This window comes from Camponotus floridanus, unplaced genomic scaffold (assembly GCF_003227725.1).
Source record: "Camponotus floridanus strain SB8 unplaced genomic scaffold, Cflo_v7.5 scaffold8, whole genome shotgun sequence".
Taxonomy (NCBI): Eukaryota; Metazoa; Arthropoda; class Insecta; order Hymenoptera; family Formicidae; genus Camponotus; species Camponotus floridanus.
In genome coordinates this window covers 3,704,083-3,717,672 of record NW_020229849.1, presented here as the reverse complement: position 1 = coordinate 3,717,672, position 13,590 = coordinate 3,704,083, and the positions used below count along the sequence as shown (strand labels likewise).

The 13,590-nt window shown below is 33.3% G+C and overlaps 2 protein-coding genes across 3 annotated transcripts in view; one reads left to right on the top strand and one right to left on the bottom strand.

The window, feature by feature from the left end:
* LOC105254927 (trichohyalin) overlaps positions 1-7,259 on the bottom strand; it is a 43,991-nt gene extending 36,732 nt beyond the window's left edge. The window contains exon 1 of the mRNA XM_011263899.3: positions 6,310-7,259. The gene's annotated coding sequence lies outside the window, so the exon portion shown is untranslated. The remainder of the gene's footprint in view (positions 1-6,309) is intronic.
* Positions 1-13,590, top strand: part of LOC105254928 — a 93,114-nt gene that overhangs the window by 51,844 nt on the left and 27,680 nt on the right. The window lies entirely within an intron of this gene.

Below are 13,590 nucleotides of genomic sequence, written 5' to 3'. Positions count from 1 at the left end.
AAGGCGTAATTTATGGTAGTTATAGAGGGTGCAGCATCGATTAAACGTGCGACGGAAAATTCAGTTACGTTTAAAACGCATTTATTTCGTAAACGATAAAATGTGTTTAGATATATGCGTCCAACGCTGTGTAACAACCGCTATCGATCGCGTCTCGAATAATATGTTACACATTACAGAGGATATATTAGTTGCGAAAATACGACATTTAGAAAATAATTTAATTAAATACCATGAAAAAACGTCTTGCATTATCTTAAAATTTAATAAATTATTTATATTAATTATTTATCATACAATATTTTTTATTTATTATATAAATTATTAAATTTATAAATTATAAGAATTATATATTAAATCGCAAAAAATCTATGTGAAGGTTTTAAATGATCTTTTTTGAATGATCACACATATTTCAAACAAAACAAAATAATATAAGCTTGTTTATTAAAGCATAATACTCACTCTACATTATTTAAATTTATATTATATTAGTTTGAATCGAATTTTTCACACATATATGTCAACATAATTCAATTTCATTTAATTTAATTTGAATCGAATTTTTCACACATATATGTCAGCATAATCGGATAAGATCTACCCGTTATGTAATCGAAGAAATTGAAAATTTCGAATATCGTTGCTCAGCAATATGCACACGTGTGGATACACGAATGTTCGCGTTTTGCTTCATTCGCACTTTAGCTTCAAATTGCACTTAGCACGCATATGAATTCTATTACGCGAATATCGTTACGTTTATCTCTCTCTTTAAACCTCTTTATCATTATTGATTTATTTATGTATAACATTAGTAGCGTAAATGAAGAAAGGAATTTAATGCACTCCGTCTTTTCTACGCGAAAAATGTTGGAGCGAAATATTTTATTTCGGCAAAAATTTTTCTCTTTTTTCCTCGCGTACGTTTGCGCTTATCGTTGTTCTTTTGATGTAACATGTGCCGGACATTCTTTTGCAGTACCGCGTTGACGAAATGCTTTATCCTACAACATCGCAACTTTTTGTCCGACAGATGCACATTTGTATACATTAAATAGCGTAGATACAATCCGCGAGTGTATCTAAAAGAGACGGAAGAGGACACTTCATGCATTTATTCCAAACTTAATACAAACGCTGTTGTAAATGTATGCGCGTTCGAATATCCGAAATTTGAATTCTCAATTTTAAGCAAGGCAATTTGCTAGATGGAATATTTTTTCGCTCAATCTTTACATGAATATAATAATGTAAATAAAACTTTCTTACTGCTCGACAATTTTTTCTCGTCCCTTTTTTTCCGTCTGGTTCTATGTCAATTTTATTTATTTATGAAAAATTCTGTTGTTTTTGTCATCTAATCTAATTAATACTACTATCTATTTTTAGATTTGAATATAATTAAATTAAAAATAATTTTAGATTTATTTGAATATAAGTAAATCTCCTCCGCAAGTTCCTGCGAAAACTGGTGGTGAATGATGAATTTTTCAATCTTGTTTGGGCGAAAACTGGTGGTGAATGATGAATTTTTCAATCTTGTTTGGGCATTTTATTGGAGTGCTTTTAACTCAATTTTTTTTAACAATTTTGAAAATTTAATTTAGATACACATATTTTTACTAAAAAGAATCCAAATGTCTAACTTTCGAATTTTATTTAAAATCACTCGAATCTTGTAATTATTTGTAATTAGATTCATGATCTTTTGAATATGTAATTTTTTTATAAGACAAATATATGCATGCACATCGAGTAACTAGGTCCTTAGGATCTTAGTTATTAATTTTTGTTTTTATTAATGGACTTCTACCCCTTATTTTTCAAACTTGCTTCCTCATCATCTCTTAATCGTCTCTTGCAAAGATGAAACTAGTCGGTTGAAGAAGACGATATTTCACGGACGGAGGTTGGGTGTTTAGCATTTATATACGCGATGTAAACCGCGTTGCTCGCCTATACGATGCAGTTCCTGATCGATAAGCGTGCATGCTCGAGGTGGAGGAGGACGAGCAGGATGGATCCAAGGTGCGCACGAGAGGAGATTTTTTGTCACGAGCTGCGACAGCTTGATAGTGAATTGATGTAACGCGCGGGGGAGGGGAACGGCAGTGTCCGTCTGCGGGGATTTATCGTCGATTTCGCAGGATGCTTCTCATGCGATTCGCTCATCCAGAAAATTTCGACCTATCGGACGTGCATGCCGGGTTGTCGATAAGCGATACGCGATGCACACCGTTAATCTGCATGCGCGCTCATGCACTCGAGATGCGCTTGAGGGCAACATTAGAGAAACGACAGAAGGTTGTGTAATGTTTATCGTCGTGATTTTCAGAATAAGGGGGACTTGCTTTCTTTGACGCTTTTGAAACGTCAAATGCGGCCTCCAGCTGAGCGAAGCGAGAGGCACATAAAGTGCAGAAATTTATTTACGCGAAAAGTCGTCCAGAAAATAATAAAAATATTATACAAAATATGTGACATTTTAAAAAGAAGAGAAATATATATTTTATATATAGGAGATATAAATAAATGAATATAGATAAGCTTTCAAATAAGATTTATTTAAAAATGAAATAAAAATATGTGATTACACGCATCTAAATAAAAATATGTGATTACATATTTTGACAAAGAGAGAAATATATATTATATTATATAACCGATATGAGCTGTGAAATAAATAAATAAAACTGCAATAATAAATTTGCTTAAATATTATTTACTTGAGCAATATTTTTTTATTATAAAGAATATAAATGTATCGTTACTGTTTTCATAAAAATAATCAATAGCATATTTATTTATTAATAAATTGTTTTTTAAATAGTCATATTTGGGAACTTTAATTAAATGTTTATTAGTAAAATAATATGCAAAAGGAAAACTATTTCAAACACGAGAAATTCAATAATTTGTTCTAATTAATATGATAATAGAACTTGATTTCGTAATTTTATTTGATTTAATTACCATCTCAATTACATCCAATTATCTGCTTCTAATTGCATTCATTCATTATTTCAATGAAATACTGTTTTACTATTTGTAAACTTCATCTGATAAATCGTAACTTGACAACGAATCCTTTCATCGTCATAAACGCGCATATGATTGACAGCCATGATCTGTAACATTATTTTACATGATGACGATGCTTCGACATGGCTCTATTGACTCAATCTCAACGGAATCGTTTCACAAGTCTACGATTAAATCGCGTGACCTTGTCAGCAGGGCCCCACGTTGTTAACATAACGGCATATGCTCTCAATGACAGTCAGGAACATCGTTGTGACTGCTTGCTGGCATGGAACGAGCGTGTCAAGTATCTATGAGATCACTGCTGTACTCATCGTTGTATATTTTTTCATGCGAGAAACATAAATGTCCAATTCTGGATGATCAACCTTGGACCGAGTTTCAATAAAATAAAATCGCACTAATTTATGATAGACATAAAACGATGAGAACATATTTCTATATTTATCATCTTTTTCTTACAATTAGATGCAAATATGGAATGTAAATGTTAATACAATATATTAAATAAAAGATTAAGAGTTTGCTTTGGAATAAAACAAAAAAATAAAAATGGAATAAAATTTTGTATTGCATATTTTTATATTTTATATAAATGTTTTTCTAATTAAGCTTGAAATAAATTAAATTTTAAGTATATCATATATCATTTCTCTCGTTTCAATTTTATAAAACGAAAACAAGTAAAAACAGGTAAAACAGGTAAAACATAGAAATAGAGGAGAAAAATATTTGTGTTATATTTATCTCTCGCTATTTTTTATTTATAAATAGCTATTTTGAAATAAAATAATTTTTATGTATTAATTAAAATGTGTTCTATTTGAATATTTATTTGATTTTATGAATCATAAATAAATATTTCAAATCTATATTCCTGGTTAGGAATTTTAAATCATTAATTAAATTAATTATTGTTATAGTAATATAGTAAAATGTTTAAATGCTATTTTCATAAAATTGTGTTTGTAATAATGTATTTCATGAAACATGTTTATAGTACTTATTTATCACTAACGCGATTTATATATTTCTTAAATTTGTTCTAATTCTTAAATTTTTTTATTATTTTATTTATTTAATTATTTTCTTTATTACATAATATTGAAATAATATTGAAATAATAATTTATTTATGTAATGTTTTATTTAAATAACACTATTCTTTAAAATGATTATTTTCAATAGTATTTAAAATGTGCTCACTATTGAAATTAGTATAATTCTCACTTTCATATTTTGATATTTGAAATACAATTGATCGCACTTGCGGATAATTAAATTTCGGTTAATTAAATTTCGGTTAATTAAATTTAGTTAATTTCCGAATTTTAACAATTCTGCTATACAATTTAATTTCTATAAAAGAAGCAGGAGATACATTTTATTTTATTTTAATATATTTATATTTTAATTTTGTGAAACGATTTATCTTAAAATAACTGATACGAAGGACAGAGAGGAAAAGGTAGAACGAATTAATCTCGAGTAAGCCGAAATTGCTATGCTTCTTGACGATGTTTCTTGTCGCGGCAGTTTTCGACACGAACGACATCGCAACGCGTGATTGTCGCCTTGGGCAAAGCGCCACTCTGTTGTAATTATACATTCGTAATTATAGATCTCATTAATGCGAGAATGCAAGGAGAGCGGTCGAGAATGCGATAACGCCAGCGTCATGTCAATGATATTTCAATAAACAGACTCTTTCTCTTCGCGGATCGAAACAGCGATAAGGAACAACAGCCTCGTGCAGATTTTTTTTCAGCAGATATCTTATCAGCGCTGATTAACGATAATTCGCGATAATTCCACACGATAATAATGTAGACAGGATCAATCGAAGCGGAAGTCAATTTATATCCAGAGAGTTATAAGATAGCGTGAATAATTGCCGGCTATTATACAGGTGATTATGTACAGGTGATTATATGTGTCAATTGAAAAAACTTTTTTTCTAGAAAAAAAAAAATAAATCTCTTCAATGACATGTGCTTCCGTCGGATATTTGTTATTAAAATTAAAACAATTTGTGAGGTTTTATTGAAAATATTAAATTAAAATTTAGTTTTTGCATAATTAACTGTACCACATGTTATAATTTAATTTAATATTTCGATGCTTTGTATACTTTTTAATAATCTTTTTTAAATATTTTAATCATTTATCGCACGAATATATAATCATACAATGGGTATAAAATGGGTATAAGTCTATCGTTTTTGATACAAAAAGCACATTGAAAATTAATGAAATTTATATTAATTGAAAAAATGTGGCCAACGAAAAATATATAAACGAAATCTATTCAGATAAATTTATACTATAGATATAATTCTATTATAAAAAATTTTATTTATTATAAAAATCTATTATAAAAAATTTTAATTTTTAATTTTATTTAGCAGGATATAATTTTATATATTAAAGAAGAATTATCGTGTTTTGAAATATTATGATAACGGATTAGATGAGCATTCCCTGCTTATAAAATATTTTCGAGTAATAAAATTTGCAAAACGGTCAGTTAATAATTCTTTCCAGAATGTTTTGTTTATCACGTATTATCGTGTGCGTCGGATAACCCTGAAGAAACTGAATATCGCTTCACTTTTAATTCACGTCGATATGCCTCTAACATTATACACGATGAAAAACGTGCAAGTATTCCGTTTAAATCCGCATCTTTTTCGATAAAAGCTAGTCATTTCAAAATGCCATAATTACGTCAGCACGTTATATTACGTATCAAAATTTTGTAGTGCCTGTTAATTAACAGTTATTAAATTTGCATAATGCTTTAATAGGATTTTCAATTGATCTTCATTTATGATAATGTAATCAAAGTACCCTCTCTAAATTTCTACGCGGCTATCGAGATGCGGCCGCGTTTAATTATATGCAATCATATGCGGGATCACATATAGAGAGGATATTAAATTTTTCCAGTAAAGTCAATCTTTGCGGTTACCTGCACATATTATTATCTGGTAGCCAAGCTTGTTACGTCTCATTAATTAAAAAAAAAATATATGATGGAAGGTGTAAGTGAAAGGTGTACCTGAAAATTATTTCCGTCACTTGACAGCGGAAAGAAAATTCAAATGCTTATTTTATACACGTGCGTGATTATTTTAAATCTTTTCGCATTTTTTTTTCCACTCATTGTCAGCAGGTACATAAGCTCGTTTTACGAAATTCGGATTATTTTAGCACGCAATTATTTCGACAGCTTCGTATTAAAAAAAAAATATATCGTACTTACCTGCTTGTTAGAGTCACCGTTAATTAGCCTCTTACTACTGTAGCCCACCGCTAACGAGTCTCATCCGTGATGCACACTCTTGTAGCACGTGTGCACGTCCTTGTCAATCACGCTTTCCCGATCACGCTCATTTACGGCGCACCAGGTGCGAAGCGGCGTTCCTCCTCGTGACGAATTAATTGCAACGCACTTTAAAATTCACTCTCTTTCTCTCTCTGGTCGAGGCAACTTTGCGCCGATGTCGACCGCTCGGCTCCAAGGCGATCCTCGCCTCGCCAGGTTTTAACGGCAATCCAATTTGCGATGGATCGATGCGATTGCAGCCCCGGAGCGCGTCGAAGAATCTCGTAATCTTGCTCGGGGGTGGCGGGATTCCGGTCGATCTGTTTCCGGGGAAGTTAACCGATTGAGCGGACCCGACGCGAACGAACCTGGCTGTTATACCGGGCAATATGGCAGGCAGGATATTGATTCGACTTGTGTATCGATAAAAGCGTTCTCGACGCCCCGGGAAATTCGGTTATTTCGATTCGCCGAAATGCGCCGAAGATGGAGATTGATAAAGAGTACGGCTGGTAAATCAATCGCGATCGGAACAATCCCTCTTCACCAAGTGTCGCTCCGAAGGATGAGAGGGACGGCAAGTTTTTCGCCACCTCTTCACGAGGAAAGTACAACGCGATCGAGTTGTCGCGTCGATCATCGACGTGGGGAACTTTTCGATGTCGCTCGCAAGGAAAGTTTTAATCGCGCCGGAGAAGTTTTAATCCGCGTTCCGCGGAGGTACACGTATATATGTATCCGTGACGCTTATACGCGGTGTTAGGTGTAAAAGAGATGCGCTCGCGAACGCGCGTTTTTCACCGCCGTTGGCCGAGGTGTCACTGCTTCGACGTGCATCCTCGCGATTTATAAAGCCTCTCTACGCGTCTCTGACGACTCTTTGGACGCCGCCGTGTGTGTCAGTCCGACTCTCGTTATTATTCCCCTGCCAAGAGGCCGTTTCTCCCGCCACGGTTGCAAGCCGGTTGCCACCCACCATCACGCATACGTATCCTAAAGTCTAAAGCCCGATTTGCTCCGCATTGCTATTTTAATTCTTCCGGATTTATCCGTGATCTGAGAGGCAAAATGGTTTATTCACGACAATTGACTTCTTAGGAACAAATATTTTCACGATGAATTAACACGAATGAATTATAAGTAACGTCATATCGTAAAATGAGATAAATCTCTTCAGCAAGTGTGTCATGGAAGACTCATTCTTTATTAATTAAATTTTTATTATAATAAACACAGGGATCTATCTTAAATATTTAAGTGAAAATGTATGCAACGCGTTAATCGAGAAATTACATATTGTTGAAATACGGGGAGATATTCTCTCTGTGTAATTTAGACTTAACGCGTGAGTTCGCGCAATCAGAGTAATTGACGTGTTACTAGATCGATGAGCGTTCATTTTAAGAATCGATGTCTCTGACTCTGGTTAACCTTAATTGAAGTTAACTGAATTCATTCTCTCTCCAGATGCGATCATGACACAGATAGAACACCAAGATTAGAGTTAATCAACATCGCGGGAATCGACGATGAAGAAAATGTCATACATAATTCGAGAAATACTGATGAGGAAATTATTTAAACTATTTTTAGAAGAATATTGCAACTTTTCTATTTGTAGTAAAAAACGTCACTCGAATTATATATTATTAATATTATTTTCATACGACGTAAAAAAGTAGCAACAAGTTTTCGCATCCACTTACTTGTATTTGGGCGAAAAAAATGCGAAATCCTCTTATAAAATGAAGTTAATATATATTGTTTGGATTATCTTTGCACGTCGGAGACTAGCAAGAGATTTTTCTCATGGACTTGAAAGCTTTTTACCTCGGTCGCGAGAAAAAGTGATGATAAAAGTTTCAAACAAGATGGTTTGTTTTAACTTCTTCTTACGATCTCGTTAATTTATAGAGTATCGCGCCTCGGTGTGACCTAATTTTGCGACAAATTTATATCAAAGTAAAACGGCAAACGTTCGAGTGACATTTGAACAATTTATTTACTTGCGCTGTTGCAAAAAAAAGCTACTCCGTAAAGTTATCTTTTGCTTACTTTTGGTACAAAGGATTTAAAGTGTCTCTTATAATTCAGACAGATATTCCTATTTCGTCTAGTTACACACACATATGCTCGCTTATTACATACAATTATAAATTTTACTTGTATACAATTATACAAACATGATATTTTTAGAGCTTTAATTATTGTGTTGAATTTAATATAAACGTATCTTTATTTCACCATTTCGCGCGACATTCCATTCTGTCTGGCTAATGAACTCGATTCAGTCCGACTATTCAACGTTTACATTAAACTTTTCGGGCAAATAGAATCTCCAGAATTGAATGGCCACACAATTTACCCTAAACGTGTGTACCTCGTAGTGTTCAACTTTACGAGAGATGACAATGTTATCTTTATCGCTCGCTGCCAAAATTAAATATGCCAATGCTCGAGAATACTAATCTCTTTTTGGGAACCGAAGGAGCTCATCGCTAGCTTCCTCTCGTGCGTCACTTTGCGTGGGAAAGCCTCGCGATAACCGATAATGGGGCCAAAAGTCTATCGTAAACCGCATAATATATCGTGTTCCATTTATTTTAAGACTCTACCTGTCTAGTCCATCTAACTGCGTCATTCATTGCGAAAGTGGTTCGAGTCTAGTTTTGAATTTATTGTCGCGCTGGTAGTTGATATCTAGTTGATGCGTCAACCTTTGTTCCAGCCTCGTTCGCTCGCGGACTTTATATCTCGCGTCCCGTGTTTGAAACGCGCGGATCTTTTGGTCTCTTTTATTCAGCGCATTTTCCACTCTCGACGCGTTGTGTCAGTAATTATATCGTCATTTGATTCTTTTTTCCCTTCCGCTTTTTGCCTCTCTATTTTCTCTGCTCGCCTTCGTTATCGCTCTTCCGACTTCTCGGCCGGGATTCTCCTGTTTCGCGACGACGGGACACAGTTTCCGTGCACGAAAAGATAATGTTTCGGTATACCCGGCCCATTTTAACGCGAACAATGACGCGATAATGGGTCCAGATACCGTTGTCCCAGATGCAGGGACGAGCTAGCGTAACGCGAGCACGTCGTCGCGTTAAATTTGCACGTGCGAGTACATCTGTCGCCGTGTGCCCTTGTCCACGTTGCATTAACGATTGCGTCGAGTTCGTTAATGAAAACGAATGTATGCGCGAGTGTGGGTTTGCGCGGCGCGAAACCGCACGTTAAATTAATTTATTAAGCCGTTTGCTAAAGGAATAATTAATTGGTCTGATGGCGACATCGACAAGCAACATGATACTCGATAAAGATACAAGGTCGTTCGTTTTCTTCCAGCGGTCGAGGTCTGCGAAATTCGTATATTTTTCTAAGAATTGACTTTTGCGAAAATAACGATGTTGCAAACTTGCTTTACCGAATATTCTGCATATTGTCAATATTTCGATGGAAGCCGATCTTAGAAAATTTCATATCTTATCTCATCTCATAATTTCAAATCTTATCTTTTCGCGAAGTTTTTTGATTGCATTGCACGAGATAATTATAAGATTAGTCTTGATATTGTTTCGTCTTGTTTCGAAATTATTTAATTATTTATTAAATATTTATTAAATAAAAATTAGATATTAGATAATTATTAGATATTTATTAAATAACATTTTTTAAAATTCCTGTATAATATAGTGATATATTATGTTTTGGAAGTAAACGAATGACATAAATAACTATCTTAAATTACATTATAAAGATAAATTTTATTACATTAATTACATTAAATATATTATCTTAAACGATTGTTCAAGATGTGAGATAAAAATTATTGATAAAATCGAGATCAATGCCAATACAATAACTTTAAATATTGTCTTATCTCGTTCTTAATTAGTCTGTTAGTTCGTTGTGAAAATTGTCTATTATAAATATCGACGCGATCGAAGTTCAACAATAATCTTCTGTTGCATGCGTGATTCATTATATCTCCAATGAATTCATCACACTCATGGGAAAAAACAGTCAAACGCATTGGCGATATTTCTCTGCCGCCCACTCTAAATAATCTCGTTAACTCGCCGGACTTGGAATTAATTCGGCAATTTGTGGGTGCGGCGAATTAATCTTCGCCAACGAAGGAAAATAACCGGGTTCGGTATTGTTGCGGTCGCCGTTACATCTGGCCTGTCGATGCGCGACAGAGAGCTGCAACGGACGATAGCGTGTGCCATCCTATTTTAAATCGAAAACGCGGGGATATTGCAACCGCACCAGATTTTCACTGATTCTCTTCTTGCGTGTATTAATGCGACAAGCACCGATTGCAAATCAATGTCGCTTGTAAATTTGGACCATCAGTTTACGCTTCAATTTTTTTTATATAGAACATATTTCGAAGTTTAATCAACCTTAATACAAATATGTGAAATTATAAAGATATTAAATTTTTAATTTCTCTCTCTCTCTCTCTCTCTCTCTCTCTTCCTCTCTTTTATGCAGGCGTGATTGAAATGCTGGTCGATTTCGCATGCGTTATAAATTAAAATTGTATCGAAAATACACAATTTGTATTAAATTTTCCGAAAGCCTAGATTAATTGATTTTCGAATATATTTAATGTCTAATTTCTCTGAATACTTTATAATATTTGCAGACGAGATGCATAACGAATGAGGATATTGCGGATATCAAAACTGAAACAGTGGATCGATAAAGTATTAAAAGCATTAGAATATTAAAATTAAATTCAACTGTGATCAATCATTTTATCTTTTTACATCTTTCTTGATTAATTTGTAACCGCTCGTTCTTTATAATCGTTTTTATAAAATGATAAAATTTCTTACAGTTTATAATTTTAAACTTTTGTCTTTAAATTAAATTTATATGTTCAAGAAATATTTATCGATTAAAAAAAATATAGAAAAAAATATATATATTTATTATTATTATTATTATTATTAATTTGAAAAGTATTTAAATAATATTTATTTTAATTGAGAAAAGGAAGTCACACGAAATTTATTTTGCCGCTTACAGATGAATGACGTTTCTTGTGAAGTACTCTATATATGCATATAGTTAATCTGCGTTTCGAATGAACTAGCTAAACTCAAGAGCCATTGATTATTCATAAATTTACATCGTGTAATCCCGACCTCGACTTGCAATCGTGAAGATTAGATTCAAGGGTATGTCATGTAAATATGGGCGGCGAAAGAGCTCATTCCGAGCGATAGATACGAGCTCTGATCAAAAACCGACGCGGACGTGAAGCGCGTGTGCATCGTAAACGATATCCTCATAACAAAGTCCACAAAATGCAAGCTTATCAACGATAATTTCTGCAATCGATTGTCCAAATTCGCATCGTCGAATCAAGCGTTGATTATCATCCCTGCATTACGACGGATTAGGGTCACATCGATACCTTCATAGAGCACTTTAGAAGGCCGCTTAATCAAGATACCGCGTCATCCGATTAAGAACTTCGTCAGAGTTTCACTCGCAATCTCGATGTGCGCGAAAAGACTTAAGAAGAATTAATTTAAAGATATGTGGATAAAGGTCCCATGAGGAAAAATAATAAAAGGAATCGATAATAATAATAAAAATAATATAACAATAATAATAATAAAATAATAAAAATAATAAAGGAAAAATAATAAAGAAAAAATAGAAAAATAAGGGATATTTTAGAGAATTATACACGCAGTTTTGCAACAATTGTAAACGGTTTTTCTTCTTTCATTGCATTTACAATCGCAACTACAATCGTATTTATCAACAAATTGGCAAGTACGATAGAATCGATTCTCTCTTTGCCGTCTACTATTGTAGCATGCGATTCTGAAGCAGGTGCTTGTACTTGCTGCGAGGATTCTCGTTGCAGTCACAAAATGCATCGACCCGAAACGCTACGGCACGAAAGCAATCCACGGAATTTAATTAAAGCCCCCCGGTGTGTTTTTTTTTCGACCACCGACGCGTTTCCGTCTGCATGCCGACTAAAGTGGATGTATACCGCCAAGATCTCCTCGGCCTCAAAGGCGTGATGAACTCAGCTTCAGGAAATGCGAACCTTGAACGTAATAATGGACCTTACTTAATTAAAGCGTTCTTCTTAATTACGCATTCTTAATGCCGAAAAATGAAAAGTATTGCTGCGCGTTGAGAAATGGCCGCGAATAAATTCGCATTCTCGGTTCAACATTACAATAAATTCCATTTGAACGATGAGGTAATAATGTGCCAAGTTTTCATTATTTTGTGCCGATTAATTAACTAAACTTATGCATAAAAATGATGATGTATAACGAAATTACTTTATATTAATTATTATAACTATTTATTTTCTGCTGCCCCGTGTGTTATTTATTATGAATAAATGTCGACTATTATATTGTCAATTTATCATATAACTGTCCATTAAATAAATGATCGATGAAAACGCGAGCGAGATTGAAATTAATTATTTATTCAATTCGAGAACGTACAACTTATTAAGTTTTGTGCATTGCTTAGATTTTACAAATTTATTCTTCGAGAAAGTTGCAGTAGCACTTGTTAAAAATGTATGCATTATGAATCGCGTGCGCGCGTTGTATTCTTGTCATCTACGTAACGCTGCTGGAATAAACTTCCATGGAAATTGTCGCGATGGTAATTTACAAGGTTCCGCTATTGTATCATGGAAATAAGCAGATTGATCGGATTACTTTCATAAGGGTTTTTTCCATGATGTCATTCTTCGTGGTACGTAAAATCACCAAATCATTCTTCTGCGATTTAAAAGGAAGACGGATACGATCCTCGATATCCATCAATTTTACATTACCTGCATATCTTTAAACAATATTAGTTTAAGTCGAAAAACATTAATCGCATCAGTTCTGTTAATTCTATCCTTATCTCTGATGCAGAAATAAAAGCAATCATTAATCATAAAAAATGAAAAAATATATTTTCAAATAAATTGATAAATAATTAATGTTCGAAAAAATAAATTGATAAATAATTAATGTTTGAAAAAATTTACGCATTACCATCCGCGTTTTTTAGGCTCTTATTGCTCGTTCTTAATTATTATGTTGATATTTTCAAATAGTTAAAAATATATTTTCAATAAGTGCAGTGTTAAATTATATCTTGATTACAATTATTTTGATTTTTTTATACGTATTATTATTTTAATTACATTATATGCGTCATTTGATTTTTTCACTT